Source organism: Rhinopithecus bieti, unplaced genomic scaffold (genome assembly GCF_001698545.2).
Source record: "Rhinopithecus bieti isolate Rb0 unplaced genomic scaffold, ASM169854v2 scaffold_1017, whole genome shotgun sequence".
Taxonomy (NCBI): Eukaryota; Metazoa; Chordata; class Mammalia; order Primates; family Cercopithecidae; genus Rhinopithecus; species Rhinopithecus bieti.
Window position 1 is genome coordinate 4934172 of NW_016803657.1, and position 23021 is coordinate 4957192.

Here is a 23021-nt window from a genome sequence, read left to right on the forward strand (position 1 = left end):
TTTTTTTTTCTTTTTTTAGACAGAGTTTCACCCTTGTCACTCAGGCTGGAGTGCAATGGCACCATCTCAGCTCACTGCAACCTCTGCCTCCCAGGTTCCAGTGATTCTCCTGCCTCAGCCTCCCAAAGTAGCTGGGATTAAAGGCATCCACCACCACGCCCAACTAATTTTTTTGTATTTTCAGTAGAGACCGGGATTCACCATGTTGGCCAGGCTGGTCTCAGGTGATCCACCCACCTCGGCCTCCCAAAGGGCTGGGATTACAGGCATGAGCCACCACGCCGGCCAAGATCTGATAGTTTTATAAGGGGGAGTTTGCCTGCAGAAGCTCTCTTTGCCTGCCGCCATCCATGTAAGACGTGACTTGCTCCTCCTTGCCTTCCGCCGTGATTGTGCCTCCCAAGCCGTGTGGAACTGTGGGTCCATTAAACGTCTTTCCTGTATAAATTACCCAGTCTCAGGCATGTCTTTATTAGCAGTGTGACAATGGACCAGCACACCCAAAGAAGCTCTTCTCAAGTCATGAGAAGCACCGGATCACCTGAAAGTCCCAAGGGCATATGTGGATTCTGACTCAGGAGGTGCAGGTTTTGAACCAAGTTCCAGGGAATGCTTGCCAGTGCATGGACAACCACCCCTCCAGCTGCAAGTCTAAGACCTTCAGAGTATCATTGGCCAAGACCCCACAGAACCCTGTGTGTGGGGAAGACACAAGAGTGGGCTCTGACCCCAGACACTACCCACTGAGCCTGATAGGGAAGGTGGCAGGCTTGTTACAGCTCCCAGTCAGCGGAGAAACCCCTCTGGCTACGAGAGCCATATGCTCTGGTTTTATGGTGAGAGAGGAGCTGGTAACCACGGAGGATGGAGTGGACTGGCTCAGAAGCATGCAGGACCAATTAGGAGCACTCCTCAGATTCTCTGCAATGTGAACTGCCTAGGGCATCAATAAGGCCCCAGGGAGCGCTCCGGGCGAGAGAAATTTCAGGACACACCTCACAAAGTCCTGTCTGCTTTCTGTTCTTTGAAATGTTCCCTTCTAACAAGGAAACAGAAGTGACTTTTGCCTTCTCTCTGCTCAGTCCAAGTCTAACCAGAACTTTCTCTTTCTTTCTTTCTTTTTTTGAGATAGGGTCTTGCTCTGTCACCCAGGCTGGAGTACAGTGGCGTAATCATGGCTCACTGCAGCCTCTACCTCCCAGGTTCAAGTGATTCTCCTGCCTCGGCCTCCCAAGTAGCTGGGACTACAGATGTGTGCCACCACACCTGGCTAACTTTTGCATTTTATTTATTTATTTATTTTTGGTAGAGATAGGGGGTCTCACTATCTTGCCCAGGCTGGTCTTGAACTCCTGGGCTCAAGTGATTCTCCTGCTTCGGCCTCCCAAAGTGCTGGGATTACAGGTGTGAGCCACCATGCTCGGCCTAACCAGGACTTCCTTGGATTCACATATGCGTGGCTCCTGGGAGGAATGAAGTGAATTCTTACCTGCTGGGGGATAGAGGAAGGGCACAGAGCCTGTGTTTTTGCACCAAGGACTGTGTGGGGCCCTACAGACCTGCCTTTCCCTGCCCAGACTCCTTCTCTGACCAAGACAAAACTGCAGGTTCACTGTGGCCGGTGATTACAATGGACAGAGGGTTTGTTCCTGTACTCCATCTACCAGTGGTGACACTTCCTTCCCCCCTCAGCTCACCTGCTCCCCCAGCTCTTTGAAGAAATCTCAGTAATTCACTGAGATCAGAGTCTATCACCCAAGCATCTGAAATTGTAGCACACCAGGGAGCTTGCCAAGAAGGCCTACAATCAGATAACACATTCCAGCCCGGAGACCAGAGACCGTTCCAGAGGAAGGGTTAAGCTCCCCAGGCAGTTAGTGGAAATCAAAGAACTGCATGCTCTCATTATCTCATAACAAACATATCAGGTTAATTGCTGTCGCTGCTGCTCCAAACCACGTGTGTTGTGTTTTGTGAGTGTTGACATGGGACGTTCTTTCTCCCACCATATCTGCAACTTGACAGTATCGTCGTGGCTCGGTGCTGGGGTCTCCTGAAGTGTTTGGCATACTGTCTCCTGCACGTTGCCTAGAAGGATTTTAAATAATTGCTGTGTTTAATGGGAACTCCTTCCTGTCTCTAATCCCCTCCTGTAGAAAAGCTGGCCAGTGTGCCAGTTTGCCCGGGGGCCATTCATTTATAGCAGGAATGAAAGTGGAGCATGGAGCGTCCCAAAGACTGTCCACTTGTCCTGAGCTGGCCGTGAGTGAGAGTGGATGTCCGGCTGTCCCGGACCACCCCTTCCCATGGCTCCTCCAGCTTCCTCTCTCCTGCTTGCACCCTGGAGCTTCCTTCCAAGCAGGATGAGGGTGGGGATGACAGAGACGGCCCCGGAAGGCAGGGACTGATTGTGGGGGACCCACAAGGCTTGTCAGGCCCCTCCCTTCCCGTCAACCCCTGAGTGATGCCAGGGCCCCTGGGCAGGTGCTTCCAGGGCTTAGGACACAAGGACATGAGTCCTGTGTGAATTTTGTGAATTCTGTGTGAATTTTGTGAAATCTATGTGAATTTTGGCTGTCCATCTCAGGACCACTTTGTCCTATCCAGGGACAAAGCGGTTGTGAGGACAGGTATGAGCAAGGCAGTCAGTAGACCTGGAGACGGGGGGTAGGCAGCCCCCTTGACAGGACCCCATGAAATTCTTGCACTTGGAGATTTTATTTGCACAGGCCCTGGAATTCCACAAAACAGCTGTGACAAAGATGGTAGCACCTCTATCCATGAGAGAAGGCTGAAGCTTCAGGCTCCTGGGTGTCCATCAGGTCTGGCCAGCGCCTGTCATGCTTGGTTTGGGTGGCTCTGGGCCTACCTGATGTCCTCCTGCTGACTGGTCTTGGCCGGCTCCAGGACTGGGACCCTCCTGGGGGTGGCAGAAGCCCCTGAGCTTGAGGCCTAGAGGGCACACCTCTGACAGCAAGGCAGCAAGAGCCTGTGCTGAGGTCAGACTGGGCGGGAAATGCAGCTCCCATTTTTACCAGCTGTGTGACCTTGAACTACCTTCCAAACCTCTCCTTGCTCTTGTTATGGGGTGGAATTGCTCTGCCCAACTAGGTAAGTTGGAGTCTTAACTCTAAGACCTTCCTTGGAGACAGGGTCTTTACAGAGATAATTCAGATGAGGTCATTTGGCCAGGTGCCGTGCCTCATGCCTGGAGTCCCAGCACTTTGGGAGGCCGAGGAGGGAGGCTCGATTGACCCCAGGAGTTTGAGACCAGCCTTAGCAACACAGCGAGACCTCATCTCTACACAATTAAAAAAAAAAAATTACCTGGGCATGGTGGTACACATGGCATGCACCTACAGTTCCACCTACTTGGGAGGCTGAGGCAGGAGGTTTGCTTGAACCCAGGGCTTGGGCCTGCAGTGAGCTATGATCGTGCCACTGCACTCCAGCCTGGCTCACAGAGTGACATCCTGTCTCAGAACAAGAACAACAACAAGATGAGTTCATTAGGATGGATGGACGTTAATCCAACATAACTGTACTCTTACGAAAAGGAGAAATTTGGACAGAGACGGCAGGCTTAGGGAAGAGTAGGGCGTGGAGACACAGGAAGAGTGTCACGTGGAGATCGGAGTGATGAGGGTGCAAACTAAGGAAGGTCTGCGGCTCCCAGCAGCTGGAACAAGCAAGGGACAGTCTTTCCCTGCAGGCTTCAGAGGGAGCATGGCACTTGACTCTGGACTTCTGGCCTGCAGAACCATGAGAAAATAAGCGTCTGGTTTTTTGGATTTTTTTTTTTTTTTTTTTTTTTTTGAGACAGAGTCTTTGCTCTGTCGCCCAGGCTGCAGTGCAGTGGCACCATCTCTGCTCGCTGCAATCTCCGCCTCCCGGGTTCAAGCGATTCTCCTGCCTCAGCTTCCTGAGTAACGGGGATTACAGGCACCTGCCACCACGCCCAGCTAATTTTTGTATTTTTTTGTTTCTTTGTTTTTGTTTTTTGTTGTTGTTGTTGGTTTTTGAGACGGAGTCTCGCTCTGTCACCCAGGCTGCAGTACAGTGGCAAAATCCCACTGCAACCTCCCTCTCCTAGGTTCAAGTGATTCTCCTGCCTCAGCCTCCCAAGTAGCTGGGATTACAAGTGCAAGCCGCCACGCCCGGCTAATTTCTGTGTTTTTAGTAGAGACAGGGTTTCACCCTGTTGTCCAGGCTGGTCTCAAAATCCTGACCTCAAGTGATCCACCTGCCTTGGCCTCCCAAAGTGCTGGGATTATGGGCGTGAGCCGCCACGCCTGGCCAGTGTCTGTTGTTCTAAGCCACCAAGTTTATGGTACGTGGTGATGGGATCCCTAGGAAACGAATACAGCCGCAGGTGGGTCGTGCTAAGGAGATGATAATACAAACCCCAGGGTGTTTGTGGGATGATGTGAGATCACAGGATGCACTTAGCATGCTGCTGGCCACTAGAGACAGGCTCTGGAACTGACAGCGTCTATTCCCCAGGGACCGGGGGCCCTTTTCGCAACCTGCTGAATATTAGCTTGACCTTGGAGCTGCACTACTTCCATTTTATTTCATGATATTTTATTTTGCTGACTGGGAGTGAGAGAAGGGCAGGGAACTCAGAGACCCTGCATGTAAATGTATGTAAAATTTGAAATGCAATTTAGAATGTGGAGCCGAGAGCCCTGAAATTCGAAAAGCATTCCGCCCCACACCCATCCCCGTCCCCACTCACAGGGATTGCCATTCTGGGTAGGAACCTGGCTGTGGCTGCCAGCCAAAGCTCATGAGAAAGGCACGGAACAGGACCAGGTAGGTGGCTCTGATCACAGGTGGCAAAGCGGTTACAGATTCCTTTGCAAATAAGCCACCCCATCGTCTTTTGCTATCTCCTTTCTGGTGCCTCTTCCCTCCCCCACCTCATCCATCTCCCCTTCCTAACAGATCTAACTTGCAAAGATTCCTGGCTTCTATGCACCTCTTGCAGCATGCTAATTAGATGTTTCAAATGCTTCTTATCCATGGTTAAGTGAAGATAAAATTTTAATGATTTAATTAGCAAGCTCTAGGAAAAAAAAATCATAATGAAGAAAGGCGTTTGCAACTGTCCTGTGTAATGCTGCAATGGGGTTGGACGAGGCTGGGCCTGTAGTGTGCTTTGCCACACTGCCTGGAAGCAGAGACACCCCCAACTTGCTCCCCAGAGAGAGGGGATGTCTCTAGCCAGGCTGGCTCTCATCTTTTGAAGGGAAAATGGCACCCTGGAAACGAGGGACCCATTAACGCAGAAATGAAGTGGAAATGCTTGAAAACGGATGCTGTTTTCCAAAGTAGACTCTCAAAATCGGTCCATTTTTCACACGTCCTCACGACTCTTTTTCGTTTTCCTTTTAGTGTGTGGGTCTCTTCTTTTCAGCACGGGTAACTGATTTACTTCCAGCCACGTGAATGTTCAGAGTTTACTAAGAGAAAACTCTCATGGCTTCAGGGAGGATGGGATTTAAATGGAAAAATTAATTGCCTTGTTTGAAGACTGTTGGTGTTTGGAGCCTCGGGAGGCTCCCACCATTCGAAGTATTTTTTGTTGTTGTTGTTATTGTTTGTTTTTGTTTTGTTTTTTTTAATACAAAGTGGTTGACACTGAGAGACCCCATGTCGACATCCTTCTCCAAGAGGCGCTAGCCTTCCCTGAGTGCCCTGACTTCCACCATCGGGATTCTCTATGCACCCCGTTCTGTTCACTGCCAACTGGCCTCCTGTGCAGATCCACAAGTTCCCCAAATGGCCTTGGAAGATGCAGGGTGTGCCATGTTGGTTCAGCAGAAAATATCATGTCCTGAGAAACCAGTGGACGGCATCACCCTGGCCAAGCTCTGGCACAGGGAACTGCAATCTGTGTGCCAAGCTGCTTGGAGAACTGGCTCTGGAAGCAGAACCCTTGGTGCCCAGACTAGATGCAGGACCAGAAACACGTGCTCCTTGTCCTCCGGGGCGCGGATGACGTCTGCATGCACTGGGGCTCCTGCTCTACCTGCCCTGCGCTGAGGCCCCACGCCCACGTGCCACACACCATGAAGGCAGCAACGAGTATTTACCCCATTTCCCCTGCATGTGGGACAGGACTTTTTTTTTTTTTTTTTTTTTTTTTTTTTTTTTTTTTTTTTTTTGAGACGGAGTCTCGCTCTGTCGCCCGAGCTGGAGTGCAGTGGCCGGATCTCAGCTCACTGCAAGCTCCACCACCCGGGTTCACGCCATTCTCCTGCCTCAGCCTCCCGAGTAGCTGGGACTACAGGCGCCCGCCACCGTACCCAGCTAGTTTTTCGTATTTTTTAGTAGAGACGGGGTTTCACCGTGTTAGCCAGGATGGTCTCGATCTCCTGACCTCGTGATCCACCAGTCTTGGCCTCCCAAAGTGCTGGGATTACAGGCTTGAGCCACCGCGCCCGGCTGGGACAGGACTTTCTAAACAGGTTGCTAATAAGTAGTTGAATAAAGGTGCAGCAGTTGCCGTCAGTGCTCGCCCCTCAAGCCCCCTCTTTGTCCCCTCTGTCCTGACCATTTGTACTCACCACCACTTTCCTTTGCTATGTTCTGACCCTTTGATGCCTCGGGTCTTTCTGACCCTGGAGGGACTGTGCCTCCCTCCCAGGGCTAGCCAATCCCTAGAGATAGGAAATGACTCACCGGTGAGTATAGCTTTCATCTGCAAACCAACCAACCCATCTCCAACCACCTCCTCTGTGGGGCTGTCACACTCTGGCCACCCATCCAACCTGCCCTGACCACCCCAGGGCCAGGTACTGGATAACAAGGGGCAGCTCCTGGGTCCCGGAGCCCACTGAAATGATCCAAACAGCCAACCTGAAGCCTGCTTGCCCTGCCCCACCTGTGCCTTCCCTTTGAAACCACCACAAAGGCTCTCACACACTTCCTCCCACCCCCTCTGTCTCTGGACTGACCCTGGGCCTGCTTTTTGCGGCCCCATGTGACATGTCCTGGGATCTGTGAGTGTAAAAAGCCTTTTTTCATGACTGTCATTTCTGTGTCTCTGTGTCTTACCATACCTGAATTAAGACAAATCCCAAGAAACATTAAAACACCAGCCAGGCACGGTGGCTCACACCTGTAGTCCCAGTGCTTTGGGAGGCCGAGGTGGGGCGGACTGCTTGAGGCCAGGAGTTCAAGACCAGCCTAGGCAACATAGTGAGACCCTGTCTCTATAAAACATTAGAAAATTAGCTGGGCATGGTGGCACGCTCCTGTTCTAGGTACTCAGGAGGCTGAGGTGGGAGGATTACTTGAGCCCAGGAGGTGAAAGCTGCAGTGAGCCAAGATGGCACACTACTACATTCCAGCCTGGACGACAGAGTAAGACCTTTTCTCAAAACAAAACAACAAGAAAAAAACCACTATCGTAGTACACTGCCCTGACTTCTAGCTGCCTGGGGGCCCTCTCTGGCCACTGGGGTCCAAAAGAACCTGAGACTGGATGGCTTTCTGCATTCAGTAACACTCAGCCAATGACTGATATATATGTATATATGTATGTGCAATATAACTGATATATATATAATATAAATATAGCATATATCAAAATACAGTATAAGGCCAAGCATGCTATAATCCCAGCACTTTGGGAGGCCAAGGTGGGTGGATTACCTGAGGTCAGGAGTTCAAGACCAGCCTGGCCAACATGGTGAAACCCTGTCTCTACTAAAAATACAAAAATAAGCCAGGCATGGTAGTAGGTGCCTGTAATCCCAGCTACTCGGGAGGCTGAGGCAGAAGAATCTCTTGAATGCGGGAGGTGGAGGTGGCAGTGAGCCGAGATAGTGCCACTGCACTCCAGCCTGGGAGACAGAGCAAGACTCTGTCTCACAATAAAACAAAACAAAAGAAAACAAAAAAACAATATAAATATAACTATACATATCCACACACCACACACCACACTGGAGTTGGAGTCACTCTGAGGACATGGTCTACACTGAGTCACTAATTCTGAACCCAGCAGGATGAAGCCCAGGTGCCTTGGTGGTGGTTGGCTCAGTAACACACTCTCTATTAGAGGCTCCTCCCCTTCCACCTCATTTCTCTACTCCCCTATCTATGCTTTCCTGGGCCACCTCCCAAATAAACTACCTGCATTGGCATCAGCATTTCAGGATCCGCTCCTGGGAAATTTCAAACTCAGGCAGAATGAATGAATGAGAATACATCATTCCCAGATACATATCCCCTAATCCCCCATGGAAGGAAGCGTGCCACCCGCCAGCCTGGTCCAAGCAGCCCAGAGGCTCTCCAGCGTCCTCTTGTAGTATGTATTTTGGTTCCCAAATCTGAAATTCTGTCCATCAGATTCTCTGTTTCTTTGGAATTCAAACAAAGAAACAAGGACTTGATTTGACACTTGGTGGTGAGACCAAAGGCATGGTGAGAGGCTGTCATGTCTGTGGTGGTGCTGTTACCAGGACCTCTTCTCAGATCAGACTGTGTGGAGCCCGGTTCCAAGAGCTGTGCTGGGTGTGCTTAAGAGCTACAGATATCCAACCCTGCGATCCACCTGCTCCTTTCGACTCTCAGCCCAGGAGGCTGATCTTCATGGACAGTATCAATGGCCTACCCTGGTTCTGGCTTCCCACTTGGCTCACCCAATGAGGACGCCCAGAAGCAATTCAGAGGGACAGAAGGAGCAAGGGCAGGGTGTGGATGCCTAGCTCTTTCCTCATGGGGTCGCCTTGGGCCTACCAACCACGGGCCCCACCAACCATGGGCCTCACCAACCACGGCTCCACCAACCACGGGCCCACCAATCACAGGGCCTGCCAACCCTGGATCAAAAATATTGTAAAAAAGAAAATACAACAATAAAATAATACAAATTGTTAAAGCAATGCAGTATAACAACTATTTACAAAGCACTCACATTGTATCTGGTACTATAAGTAACCTAGAGATGATTTAATGTATGCAGGAAGATGTGTGTGGGTTACATGTAAATAATATGCCCTTCTATATCAGGAATTTGAGCATCTGCAGATTTTGGTATCCGTGGGGGATGCTGAAACCAATCTGCCGTGGGTACGGAGAAAGGACTCTAATCCCTTTCTTCAGCGCTTTGTGGCTATCTTAACCCAACTTTACCATCTTTCCTGATGGATCCTGGTGGAGACATCCCTTTTGCTTGGGCAAGCCTGTGTGGTTCTCTGTTTCTTGCAATCAAAGGCATGGCTTTGGGGCTCAAGAGATGAGTGTCATGCCTAGAGAACCCACATTCCAAGACAGCGTGAGAACGGGGGATCCTCTCCAGGGGGTCTTGGCTCTTTTATGTCTACTTTAACTCCCCAAAGAACCCCATTCCTTTTTTCCAGAGAGGAGGACTCAAGGATGAGATATTTCTGCCAAAAAGCCTTTTTCTGTCATTAATATGTTAACAAATGCTGTCAAGTAACAGTCGCGGTCGACAGAATTTGCTGTTGGCAGAGGCTGCGCGCTGCCAGACAAGGCTGTGTCTATTCCACACAAGCCCGGCTCCCTCCACCAGGAGATCTTGGCATCGGAGGTCACCAGGGCCCACAGGGGGACCTACCTACCCTGTCAACAGTGACAATGTCTAGTGTATGAATAATGCCTTCACGGAGCATTTCTAAATTCCTTCCTTCAAAGGTGGCAGCGGAGATTCCAGGAGTAGGGCAGTGGGAGGGAGGCACCTGCCCATGCCCGGAGGCAGGGAGAAGTGGGAACTGGAGGGAGGAAGAGTGGATATGAACACCAAGCACAGGGAAGAGGGGATGGGGGCAGGACAAGCCAGATCCAGATGCAAGAGGTGACATGGACTGAAGAAAGATTCAAAGGAGATGAAAACGTTGATACAAAGGAAATAGGTGGCCTGAAAAATCAGTGGTGGTGCTCAAGGGTCTTAGGAATCAATATTAGAATCACATGCAGAGAAACAATGGTTGGGGGTGTTGTGGGAGGTGCAGATGAGCCAGATGTGTGCACCAGGGAAGACTGAACCATCCACAGGAATGGGGTGTATTGGTTAGCTACCACTATAAAACTGCTGCGTAACAAACGACCCCAAAACTCAGTGGCTTAAAACAGTAGTTATTTAGGCTGGGTGTGGTGGCTCTCACCTGTAATCCCAGCACTTTGGGAGGCCAAAGGGGGTGGATCACAAGGTCAGGAGATCGAGACCATCCTGGCTAACATGGTGAAACCCCATCTCTACTAAAAACACAAAAAATTAGCTGGGTGTGGTGGTGGGCACCTGTAGTCCCAGCTACTCTGGATGGAGGCTGAGGCAGGAGAATGGCATGAACCTGGGAGGCAGAGCTTGCAGTGAGCTGAGATTGCACCACTGCACTCCAGCCTGGGTGACATAGCGAGACTCCATCTCAAAAACAAACAAACAAACAAACAAACAAACAAGCAAACAAAAAACAGTAGTTATTATTCTCATTGGTCAGAGGGCCAGCAGAGTCTTGGATGCTTGGATGTGCTAGACTGGGCTTGGCCAGAGAGGCTCTGACCCATGCATCTCTTGTCTTCCTCCTGAGACAGTGGGCTGGCCAGGCATGCTCTGCTCATGATGACAGCAGAAAGATCAGAGAACAAGAGCAAAGCCGTGGGTGCTCTTGAAGCCTAGGTGCACCATCACGCCCACCTCATTCCAATGGGCAAAGTACATCCCATGGGTAAACGCAAAGCCAGGATATGGAGAAACAGATCCCATCCCTTTCATGGAAGAACTGCAAAGTCAGCAGCAAAGGGCATGGATATAGGCATGGCAGAGAGGTAGTCTGTAATGATGGGCAAAGGGGAGAGAGGCAGGCATGAAGATGGCAGCTGGGGGTTCATTTGCAAGCATGGATTTGCCTGGTTAGCTCTGGTTCTCTGCTCCCTTCTTTCTGGCTCTTTCTTTTTCTGGTCACTGGGCTATAAATTTGCAGCGCAGGACTTGATGACATCCTCCTTATGGCCAGTCTTGGCACCCCGATGGGCAGCTGCTCAGGCAGTCCACAGATATTTACTGTGGACCTTCTGGGTGCTAGGTTCTGTGGAACAGGAGGACAATTCCTCATTCCTCTATTGGTTCAATTATTTAGTATTCCGTAAGTGTGTGAATGACCAAAGGAAGGAAAGATGGGGTAATCAGTTTTAAATTCTTTTAAAAACTCTCAGGGCTGGGCACGGTGGCTCATGCCTATAATCCCAGCACTTTGGAAGGCCAAGACAGGTGGATCACTTGAGTTCAGGAGTTGGTGACCAGCCTGGCCAACATGGCGAAACCCCGTCTCCACTAAAACTACAAAAATTAGCCAGGCATGGTGGTGCTTGCCTTTAATCCCAAGTACTTGGAAGGCTGGGCAGGAGAATCGCTTGAACCTTGGAGACAGAGGTTGCAGTGAGTGGAGATTGGGTCACTGCACTCCAGCTTCGGTGAAAGAATGAGACTCTGTCTCAAAAACAAAACAAAACAACCCCCAAACTCTCAGTATCCGAAAATGCCTCTAATTTATTTATTTACTTATCCCTTTTCTTTTTTCCATAACCTGTGACATAGAAGGCAAGGGCGTCTAAATTCTAAAACAAAACAAATACAACCCAAAACCTTGGTGTTTGTGGAAATTGGGAGGTGGGGGAAATCAATCGAATTTCAAATTTAAACCTTCAGACTTTTCCAGGGGAGGTTAATATGGCTTCCTCAATTTACCAATTACTCTGAGACTTTCCACCTAAAATATCCTGCCCCCCTACTGTGCATACTCCCAGAAAACATAGTTCCGGTTTTCGTGCTCTCTCTACAACCTCTCTCTGACTTGCATTTGTATTCTGAGACTCAGAATAGCTCAAGTCAGATAAGGCTCAAACCACGGACTTCACAAGCCCAGAGCCAGGAGGTCACGGTGTAAAACGCTCTCTGCCCAGGTCCACGCTGGGTACAACACATTTGCACCAGAATCCAGATGCAGCCCCCCAAATGCAACCCAGGTAACTCCCCATTTCCCACAGGGCTCTGTTTGAGTCACGTTGTCAGAAACCATCCATGACATGACAGTAAAAAATAATGCCAACGTTAGATTTTTTCTCTTAAAATATTAAAAGAGATAAAATTGCAACCAACAACAGGCCTTGAAAAAAAATCAATAACAAAACCTTCATTTTGCTTCCCCGTGTGAAAAGAAGTCTCCTATTTTCCTACCTGTCAGCTCACCTTCCTTTCCCAGGCTTGCCTGGGCTCTCAGCCATCAATAGCTCTTCCCCCCATCAGCAATGGTGGCTGGCTTCCCCACCCTCCCACTGGCCTGCTGGGTGGCTCTAGGAAGGCTGGAGGACTCACTCAGATGCTCCCTGCCTCCTCTCCTCCCTCATCCCCAGGAGTCCTCCGGGAAATATTGTTCTCCCCTCACTCTGACTCACACCACCCTCCCCACCTCACCGCCTTTAAATCCTCCAGGGAAACTTCTGGCTAATAAAATTCCTCGCCTTGGCACATTGATGAAGCGCTGGTTGGGAGCCCTGAGTGTGTTTGGTGCTTCGGATTCACCGTAAACACCCCGCAGTAAATTCTGCTCGGGGATTTGTATCCGGGTGTTGCAATGTATTCCAGGGATGACACCCTGTTTTCTGAGCATCATTCGGAAGATTTTCGCACGGCTTCCAATCTGTTCACCTCTCGCTTTGCAGCCCCGTGTGGCTCCCTGGCGGGAAATTGACTGGGAGAAGTGAGTCAATAAATCAGGGATGGCGCACCACATTTTTGTTTACTCCACTTAAACCGATATTTACTGGGGAGTCCACCTCCCGGGGCCCCTACTTCCTCTCACGCAAGGGTGGGTGTTGAAATGTCACTCACATGGGGCGAAACACTTAGGATCCTCATCATGAGGAAGGATAATGGGACGGAGCAGATGGGGAAATTTCCCAAAGCAAACCTCCTCAGTCCATTACATATTTTATCGATCTGACCCAGGGGTTCTCTGCCTCTCTGCTAGAGCCCCGAGGAGGGGCTCATTTTTCCTGCTTTTAGACTTCCCTAAGTCACGGTCCTCATCTCTCTGGATTAGCAAAAAGGCTGGCAGCCCTGTTCCTCATTTTCCTCCTCCGGAAGGCTGAGGACACAGGCCTCATTACGGGGGCTACTGGCCCGCAGAAAATTCTTTGCCCCACTGATAGAAAATGAAAAGGGGCCTTTAGAAGCTGCCCAGAGAATTGGAGGCATCTGCTGTGTCCCTAGGGGTCACTGGTCATCTCTGCACCATTCATCTTGCTGACAGACCCCAGCTGGGGTGTCTATGTAGGCTGAGCCCACACGCCCAGGGAATTGTACAATTTCAGATCTGTTTGCTTGCAGGCTCTGCTGCAGGGAAGAGGGAAGGCTGGGGCTAGAGAAAGGGGGCTAGAGAGATTGTGCTACCTCTTATGAGGCAGAATTCAGGTTCTCAGGGCTTCTCTTGCATGCGAGGGTCCTTCCCTAAGCGCAGGAGAAATGTATCCCAAAGCCCGGCCACACAGCACAGGGGCTGACACAGAGACCCCAAGCTAGACCTTGACCTCCGCTGCCTCCGAGAAAGCTCGCCCAAATGCAAAGACAAACAAAAGGAATTGATCGTTGGCTTTTGAACTTCTTAAGGTCCTTTCCAAGCATTATATGGACTGTACGTGATTTTTACTTTGCAGAACTTTAGTTTGTAGAATCTGAACTCCAGGGAAATGTTGACTGGGTGTGGTGGCTCACACCTATAATCCCAGGGCTTTGGAAGGCCAAAGCCGGAGGATTGCTGGAGCCCAGGAGTTGGAGAACAGCCTAAGCAACATAGCGAAACCCGATCTCTACAAAAAAACAAAAACAAAAGCAAAACACACACACACATAAATTAGCCAAGTGTGGTGGTGGCACATGCTTGCAATCCCAGCTACTTTGGCGGCTAAAGAAAGAGGATTGCTCAAGCCCAGGAGGTTGAGGCTGCAGTGAGCTATGATTGCACCACTGTACTGTACTCCAGCCTGGGTGACAGAGCAAGACCTTGCCTAAAAAAAAAAAAAAAGAGAGAGAGAGAGAAAGAAGTGTGACTTTACTGTACTGGTTATTAGTTAGCAAGCAAAGTCTCCTGAAGCGGTGCCCTGGTTTGAGAAATGTGGGAGAATAGCTTATTATATCCCCAACCTATCCCCCACTCCCTAATCCCCCACCCCTACCAACGAGTGTGCTTTGGAATTCTCTGATCAGGGCTGACAATCGACTCCAGGTGTCAGCAACAGGGGATGAGACAGCTGTGGGGGGTGTAGTGGGAGCCGCCGACTTCTACCATCAGCCTGACGATTCTGCTATGCAAAAGCCTTCAGGGCCGGGCGCGGTGGCTCAACCCTGTAATCCCAGCACTTTGGGAGGCCGAGATGGGCGGATCACGAGGTCAGGAGATCGAGACCATCCTGGCTAACATGGTGAAACCCCGTCTCTACTAAAACTACAAAAAACTAGCCGGGCGAGGTGGCAGCGCCTGTAGTCCCAGCTACTCGGGAGGCTGAGGCAGGAGAATGGCGTGAACCCGGGAGGCGGAGTTTGCAGTGTGCTGAGATCCGGCCACAGCTCTCCAGCCTGGGTGACAGAGCGAGACTCCGTCTCAAAAAAAAAAAAAAAAAAAAAAGCCTTCAGAACATTCGAGAACATCTGTGTCGTGGGTTAAATGGTGTCCCCTCGAAGGGGAAGTTGAAGTCCTCATCTCCAGTACGTGTGTGTGTGATTTTATTTGGAAACAGGGTCTTGCAGATGTCATTGGGATAAGATGAGGTCACACCACATTGGGGCGGGCCCTAAATCCGATGACTGATGTTCTTATGAGAAGAAGAAAATTTGGACACAGGGAGAATTCCAGGTAGAGAAAGAGGCAGAGATTGGAGTGATGTGTCCACATGCCAAGGAACTCCCATGACAGCAATTACTGGAAGCCAGGAGAGAGCCATGAAACAGCTTTGCCCTCACAGCCTGCAGGAGGAACCAGCCCTGCCAGCACCTTGACTTTGGGCTTCTGGCCTCCAGAACTGTGAGAGAAGAAGTTTCTGTTAAGCCACAGCCCTTGGTCAATTGTTTCAGCAGGCCCAGAAACTGATACAATCTTCCTCTGGGGAATTCCAGCCCCCATGCATTGGGGGCAAATAGACTCAGAGACTATTGGGAAGGTGATCTAGGGGGACCCATCCAGATGTCACGTGCTCCCACCTTCTGACCCTGCTGTTCCTCTACTAGGAATTGATCCTACAGATGGATTCACAGAGACACTCAGAAGCACTTCACAGCATCTTCTTTCCAGCATTGTAGAGATTAACAAAACAACCCCAAGTCCATAGGAATACACTTAAATAATGATGGTATGTTCACTCCGTGGAATATTATGCAGTCATGAAAAAGAATAAGAAAGTTATTTATGTGCCAATAGGGAACAATATCCAAGACATATTGTTAAGTAATAGAAAGAACCCACATAAAACAAAAAACAAGGTACCATAGTACAGTATGTTAACCATTTTGAAACTAAAATAATTATACCCAATAGATTTGTGTTATTTCTAGTAACTATGTTCTATAAAGTCACGACAATCACTGAATTAGCAAATCCTGAACCACTGCTCCTTGGGGAAATACAGGGTTAGGTGATTTCAAGCCTCTGGTCACATTTTTATCAACCCAACAATACAGAACCCCGCTTTATGTGTGTTTCTCTTTAATGACACCTCATTTTATAGATACTGTTGGTTCATTCACACTGAACTCATGGCCAGCAACACTATAACTCACGCCTGAACACAAATAATTTCTCCATGGGGCACATCACAGCCTTTCTGTGTGTAGGACCCTAGACAGCACTTCAATGCTATGCTTGGGGGGCATTTACACAGCAAAATCGCTGACAGAAAACATGAAAATAAGAAAAATGTGGCATTAAACGGGCCTCAAAAAGGACACTGAAGAGGAAAGCAGGGTGTCACCTTGCTCAGCCTCAGCTGGGACCGCGTATGGAGGATGACTCAAATCTTTCATTTCTTTGTGCATGTTTGCGATTGACCTGGAAAACCCTAAGAGTATTAATTTTGGGGTTGCAAATAAATGTTAGCGAGTAGGTGAATTCCCAAGTACGAAATCCACAAATGTGAAAGATAGACTGTACGTGCACATGTGTATAAGCAGGACATGAAGGCATAGTTACAGGTACAGATAGCTCTTCGGGAAGGAAACACACATTGGTAACAGTCTCTGCTTCCTTGGGCAGAAGGAAAAGAGGTCGAGAGAAGGAGGGTGACTTACCTCTTACTGTATTTCCCCTTTTGTACTGCTTCAAATTTTTACCCTGTGCAAGCAATACCTAACTTTTTAAAACCTAAATGTTGTAGGCTGGGCACGGTGGCTCATGCCTGTAATCCTAGCACTTTGGGAGGCCAAGGCAGGTGGATCACTTGAGGCCAGGAGTTCAAGACCGGCCTGGACAACATGGTAAAACCCTGTCTATTAAAAATACAAAAATTAGCCGGGTGTGGTGGCGGGTGCCTGTAATTCCAGCTACTCAGGAGGCTGAGACAGGAGAATTGCTTGAACCCGGGAGGTGGAGGTTGCAGTGAGCCAAGATAGCGCCATTGCGCTCCAGCGTGGGTGACAAGACTGAAACGTCATCTCAAAACAAAACAAAACAAATAAAATCTAAATTTTTTTTTTAAAGTTCTTGCATTCTACAGTTGGTCATATTCTCACTTTATGAGCTGATTTTTCAGCTTGTGCAGTTTGAAGATGACTTTGGTGATTGTTAAAGGAAAAAGAAAAAAACCAATTTCTTGCAAGTCGCTAGCTGCAGGGGGTGGGGAGTTCTTGGTGGATCAGGGGGACATTCCTTGGTGAGAATAGCACTCAAGTCATCCGTCTCGTGACATTGTCTCTGTTCAGCTTGATAACTCGTAGCTCCACACATGTTCCAGATGGTGCCTTGTGTTGGATGACCCTGGATGCTGTCTCATCTGGCATTGCTAGCTATCTCCTGCTGGCTGCAGGCCTGTGGACCATACCCTGCCCCAGCTTGCACTAGGGGATCCTGGACGAGGAGTGTCGACCTCATCCCCCAGGATCTAAAAGCCTAAGAGCATCTTTACTTTCAAAGCCTTGCATTTCCGTCATCTTATCTCATGCTCAACACAAGTGAGGGAGGGAGGGAGGACTGCCGTGACTGCCTCCATTTGACAGATAGGGAAACCGAGGCAGGGGGGTTTAGGTGGCTTGTCCACGGTTTACAGGCTGTTGGTGTCAGTGTGAGGACTTTCAGCCGGGTCTCCTGGCTATGACTTTGGACTGTCTCTACAGGGTCCTAAACGGCACTGGCAAAAAACACTAAGGCAAGAACTCACTGAGTTGGAATTTTTTTTAAGGTTGTCTTCACCTTTCCTCTGCTGCAGAATATCCTCCAGCAAGCAGCAGAGCGGGCCTTGTAAAATGTAAATCAGATCGTGCACTGCTCTGCTCTGAACCCCTCCACCGTTCCTGTCTCACCCAGAGTCAAGGTCAAAGTCCTTGCTGCATGCTTTAGTGTCCACATAGTCTGTCCCTGCTATATGGTCTGACCTCATCTGTCCTCTCTTAACTTTACTGCCCTGTCACTCCCCAGACACCTGGTCTCCTTGCTGCTCCTCAGCAGGCCTCAGTCTGCACTTTCAGTCCCTGGTCCTGGAGCTCCGTTCCCAGATCCCTGCATGGCTGCGTTGGCTGTGGGCTGCAGTCTGCATGGCTGTAGGGCGGCAGGGCTCTGTCTCCAAATGTCACCTCTCTGTGAAGCCTTCTTCCAAGTCTTCGCTTGGTTGTCATTATAAGGTCATTCTCTTTACAGTGTTTCAGTGAACTGAGCAATTGTTTTCTGTATGTTCTGCATGTTAATATTTGTAGGATGAAGTGCAGTGGGCCACACCTGTAATCCCAGTTCTTTGGGAGGCTGAGTAGGGAGGATCATGTGAACCCAGGAGTTTGAGATCAGCCTGGGCAACGGAGCAAGATCCTGTCTCTGTAAAAAAACAATTTTTTAATAAATAAAAAAATAAATATTTGTAGTAAGTTTCCAGAATGCAAACTCCATACACAAATCTCAGTGCCTTTAGTCCAGCTAAGTCAAAAAACAAAACACAAAACAAAACAAAGCACAAACAAAAACAGACGTCAGTGTATTCCAAATAGCTAGCCACAAGCCATCGGAAGTAATTTTTTAGAAGACAGCACAGCCTGAGAAAACTAATTTTCTTAAGCCAGGCATGCTGGCTCATGCCTATAATCCTAGCAACCCGGGAGGCTGAATCAGGAAGATCTCTTGAGGTCAGGAGTTCGAGACCAGCCTGAGCAACAGAACGAGGCCATGTCAATGCATCAACTGACTGATCCATAAATGAATAATTTAAAAAACGAAAATTTCATAAAACAAATGTTACCTCTCAGCAAGGCCCTCCCAACCAGGCTCATTAACTCTGCAAAACCACCCTGCACTCCTCATCCGCTTCCTGGCAGTGTCCTTCTAGAATTCAATACCACAGACTTATTATTTCATTTATCTCTCTCTTCCATCACCCGGGTCAGAGTGTCAGTTCTATGGACACAGGCGTTTGTATGTCTTTTGTTTGCTTTTGTGTAAGTAACTCCGACAAGAGTACTCCATACGTATTTGTCAAGCTGGGTCTGGCTCTCTTGGGACACACAGAGAAGCGTCTTGCAGCTTCTGAGTGTGTCTGGGCACCATGGGGACAGAGACAATAGCAGGTTGTGATAGTTGTTCCTTACTCCTCTTCCCTCCCTGAACAGCGTTAGTGGGTCTGGCCTATGACCCCATGTTTTTTATGACGATTTGTACCCCTGCTTCCACCCTTGCACAGTCAGTCTCTGAGTTTCTGAGAGCAGCTGCGAGTTTGTAGCTGTGTTACCAGATGTAACTAGTTACCTTTTTTTTTTTTTTTTTTTGAGACAAAGTCTCTTTCTTGTGACCCAGGCTGGAGTACAATGGTGCGATCTCGGCTCACTGCAACCTCCGGCTCACTGCAACCTCCGCCTCCCTGGTTCAAACGATTCTCCTGCCTCAGCCTCCCGAGTAACTGGGACTACAGGCACATGCCACTGTGCTTGGCTAATTTTTGTAGTTTTAGTAGAGATGGGGTTTTGCCATGTTGGCCAGGCTGGTCTCGAACTTCTGACCTCAAGTGATCCACCTGCCTCGGCCTCCCAAAGTGCTGGTATTGCAGGCATGAGCCACTGTGCCTGGCCTGTAACCAGTTACCTTTGAAGCAGTTCAAAGGTTAAAACTTCCGAGGGCTGCCAGTTACCACCCTGGTGAGTGCCCCTTCCCAGGTCCTATTCCAAGGGCTCCTCTGCAGGCTCTGGTATGTTCAGATGCAGCTCCTGGAGGAGCAGCCCTGCTGGCTCTGAGCTGGGAACCTGCCACGACGTGCAAAGTCGAGATTGCAAAGACAGCGCAGGTCACACATCCTGCCTGACTCCAGATTGCACGTCGCCGTTTATTTTCTGTGACCGGTGCCAGAACACGAGATACGTGCCATATGCTCACTTACTTGTGAAGACTTAGGGATTCTACACACATTGCTGGCGTTCGCACGCATAGGGAGGTGTGATCGTCGCTGACACACGGAGCTCCCGTGTCTGTGTGCCAGGAGGCTCCGAGATCTTTCCCGGCCACATCCAGCACTCACATATGGTGTTGAAGGTGCTGTAATTCTAGACACAGAGCATATGTCCTCAGAGCAGACAAGGTGCTAAATTAATTCTAAACGGCAGTTGTAAGTTTCTTGCCGAGATGCTCCCTCCCTGTATAAATAGTGTCTGTGCTGCACTTGCCTACAGCAGGCTCCGCGGAAACCCAGATAACCTGATTTCAGCTTTATTTTATAGCATTGAACATTCTTCAAAATAGCCCATCTCCATAAAGGGAAATTGGGGGGAAATGATGGTATGCTAAGCCAAGGGACATTCGCTAACTCCAACTGGGTGTTCTCTCCTCTTGTTTCAATAGTGGGCCTCTCGGCCCCTGAACCCTGAAGGATGCTCTTTGGAATCTTTCTTTTTTTTTTTTTTTTTGAGACAGGGTCTTGCTTTGTTGCCCAGGCTGGAGTGCAGTGGTGCAATCACAGCTGACTGTGGCCTCAACCTCCTGGGGTCGAGCAATCCTCCTGCCTCAGCCCTCCAAGTAACTGGGACCACAGGCACATGTCGCCACGCCTGGCTACATTTTTGACTTTTTGTAGAGATGGGGGTCCTACTATGTTGCCCAGGCTGGTTTCTAAGTCCTGGGCTCAAGCGATCCTCCTACCCTGGCCTCCGAAAGTGCCAAATGCAATGAGCAAAATCTCATTATGGTTCTTTCATTCTCTCCTCTGGGAGGGGCTGTGTCCCCACTGAAACCTGGAATCTGGGCTTCTCAGATGAGTCCTGCCTCTTCTTCTGCTGCTATAGGTCTGCTCCATATTTATACTGGCCCCATGAGTCACAATGGGGCCTCCTCTATGAACTTGGAAGACACTTGCTTTGGAACCAGAACAAACTAGAGTCCTGGCCTGAGGATGCTAAAATGAGATGGAAAATGACTCTCTCTCTTTCTCTCTCTCTCTCTCTCTCTCTCTCTCTCTCTCTCTCTCTCTCTGTGTGTGTGTGTGTGTATGTGTTTAGAGGAGTGTGGAACTGACAGAGGGGCAGGACCCTTAGAGCTCAGCCTGAGTCTCAAGGCTTAGCCCCCCTCCTCCCCTCTCCTCACCTCCTGTTCCAGCCTCTAATTCTCCACTCATCTTCTCCAGGATGGGATCAGCCAGGACCACAGCTTGTCCATGTAGATATCTTGTGGGAATTAGAAATAGGCACTCTTCTGGTTGGACACAGCTCTGTGGATGCTTAGCCTAGCAAGTGGACAATGCTTTTTGCAAAGGCAAAGTCTCTCCTTCCTCTTGTCAGATGCAACTTCATGCAGGAACATAGAACTCAGTGAATGGAGAACAGGCTGGATTTCAGTTCCTACTTGCCTTCTTAGCTGGATGCCTTTGCACAGTGCACAACTTGGACAACAGTCCAAGGCGGGTCAGGGAACACATTACCTTCCTCGGAGTTTAGAAGAGACATTTCCTACTTGCTACAGGCCTTTTTGGCAAATTATTTTCTCCAAAAACTTACAGCAACAATATCTCCCATTTCATATGACTTTACAAGGACACTCCTTTCCTGTGGAGCTGGGGTCCACATTCCACGCCCTTGAATCTGGAAAGGGTGTGTGACTACGGCAGAAGCGATGTGTTGTGACTCCTGAGGCTAGGTTATAAATGGTGATAAAGCTTTCCCTTCGTTCTCTGGGGAGCTCACTCTTGGAACCCAGCTGCCATGTTTCAAAGAAGCCCAACTAGCCTGTGTGGAGAGACCATAGGGAGAGGCCTCCCATGGTGTCCCAGCTGATAGACAGCACCAACTTCCACACAGGAAGGTAAAGAGGCTTCCAGCTCCTTCCAGCCCCAGCCACGGAGTTGGACCCACCCTTCAAGTCTACCCAACTGAGGCCCTAAATATTGTAGGGCACAGACAAGCCAGTCTGCTGTGCTTTGTGCAAATTCCTGGCTCACGGGTCCGTGAACACAATAACATGGTTCTTTAGTGACACTAAGTTCAGAGTTTTAAAAATGACACAGCAACAGTGAACAGGACAGCCTTCAAAACTCACTGCTGCCTCCTTAAGAAGTCCTTCCTGATGCCTAGGCTATGTCAAAATATTCCTTTTTCGTTTTTTTAACTATTTTTTAATTTTTATTTTTGAAATACAATCTTGTCATCACCCAGGCTGGAGTGCAGTGATGCAATCATAGCTCACTGCAGCCTCCAACTCCTGAATCCAAGCAATCCTCCTGCCTTAGCCTCCTGAGGAGCTAGAACTATAGACACACGTACACTTGGCTAATTTTTAAAATTTTTTGTAGATATGAGGACTCTCTATGTTACCCAGGCTGGTCTCGAACTCTTGGCCTCGAGCAATCTTCTTGCCTTGGCCTCCCAAAGTGCTGGGATTATAGGTGTGAGCCACCATGTCCAGCCAAAATATCCCTTTTCTGTAGCTTTCCTAATCCCCTCGACCAGGTGACCAGGTCACAGCCCTTTTCACTGTCCACTGTCTCACTGAGTCCCCACGTCACTCTGTGAGTGACTGTTACTATCCCATTTTACAGATGAGGGAATGGAAGCTCAGGCTGGGGGTGTTCCCAAGGTCCACAGGTGCTGAGTGGCAGGGCCGGCCTCACAGCTGCTGTGACTGAGAAGCGAGGAGATGCGTAAAGGGAGATACATGAAATCCCCCAGTGCCCGAGTCCTGGTCCTTCCCACTGGCACCTGTGGAGCTCTTGGTGAAGACCCCTGACAGAAGAGCCTGAAGCCTACAGCCCCTCCTGAATGTAGCACCCCTCCTGCGAGGTTGATCTCCTCCCAGCTCCAGAGCTGCCCCATGCCAATGAGCAGAAGGAGAAATGGATGTGCCGCGTCGAAGTCCTCCACAAACGATCAACACAGCGAGAAGGTGGGTTTCCAGCCACGTAGCAGCAAGCTGGGAACGTGGCTTCCACACGTGGCTGAGGGGCTGGGACCTTCTGGTCTCTCAGGACAGCTGGCTTCAGGCAAGGAACAAATGGGGAAGGGGAACGTGGTGACGTTGGACAGGTGCAAAGCCTGGGGCTGCTGGGCTGTCGAGGCCTGCGGGTCCCCGAGAGATATGGCCCCATTTTCAGGCTCCTCTGGGTGTCAGGCTGAGAAAATAGAACCCCGGCCTTGGCTGTCATCTTCAGTCTCTGAGCTGCTACAGGGTCCTCCTTGGCTGAGAAATGCATGCAGCTGTGGACTAGGCTTGGGCGCCTTAAGGTGGAACCTCAGGCAGAACCATCCCTCAGACAATGAAACCTTTTTTTCCTTAACACATCCCTTTTGTTTTTGTTTGTTTGTTCCCTTTTGTTTGTTGCTCTGTCACTCA

At 49.5% G+C, this 23021-nt stretch overlaps 1 long non-coding RNA gene across 1 annotated transcript in view; it reads right to left on the reverse strand.

Moving 5' to 3' along the window:
* LOC108542515 (uncharacterized) overlaps nt 1–12268 on the reverse strand; it is a 34672-nt gene extending 22404 nt beyond the window's left edge. The window contains exons 1-2 of the long non-coding RNA XR_001889302.1: nt 12209–12268; nt 3373–3473 (exon numbers count right to left, since the gene is read on the reverse strand). This is a non-coding gene — a long non-coding RNA (uncharacterized LOC108542515). The remainder of the gene's footprint in view (nt 1–3372; nt 3474–12208) is intronic.
* Nucleotides 12269–23021: the final 10753 nt, after the last annotated feature.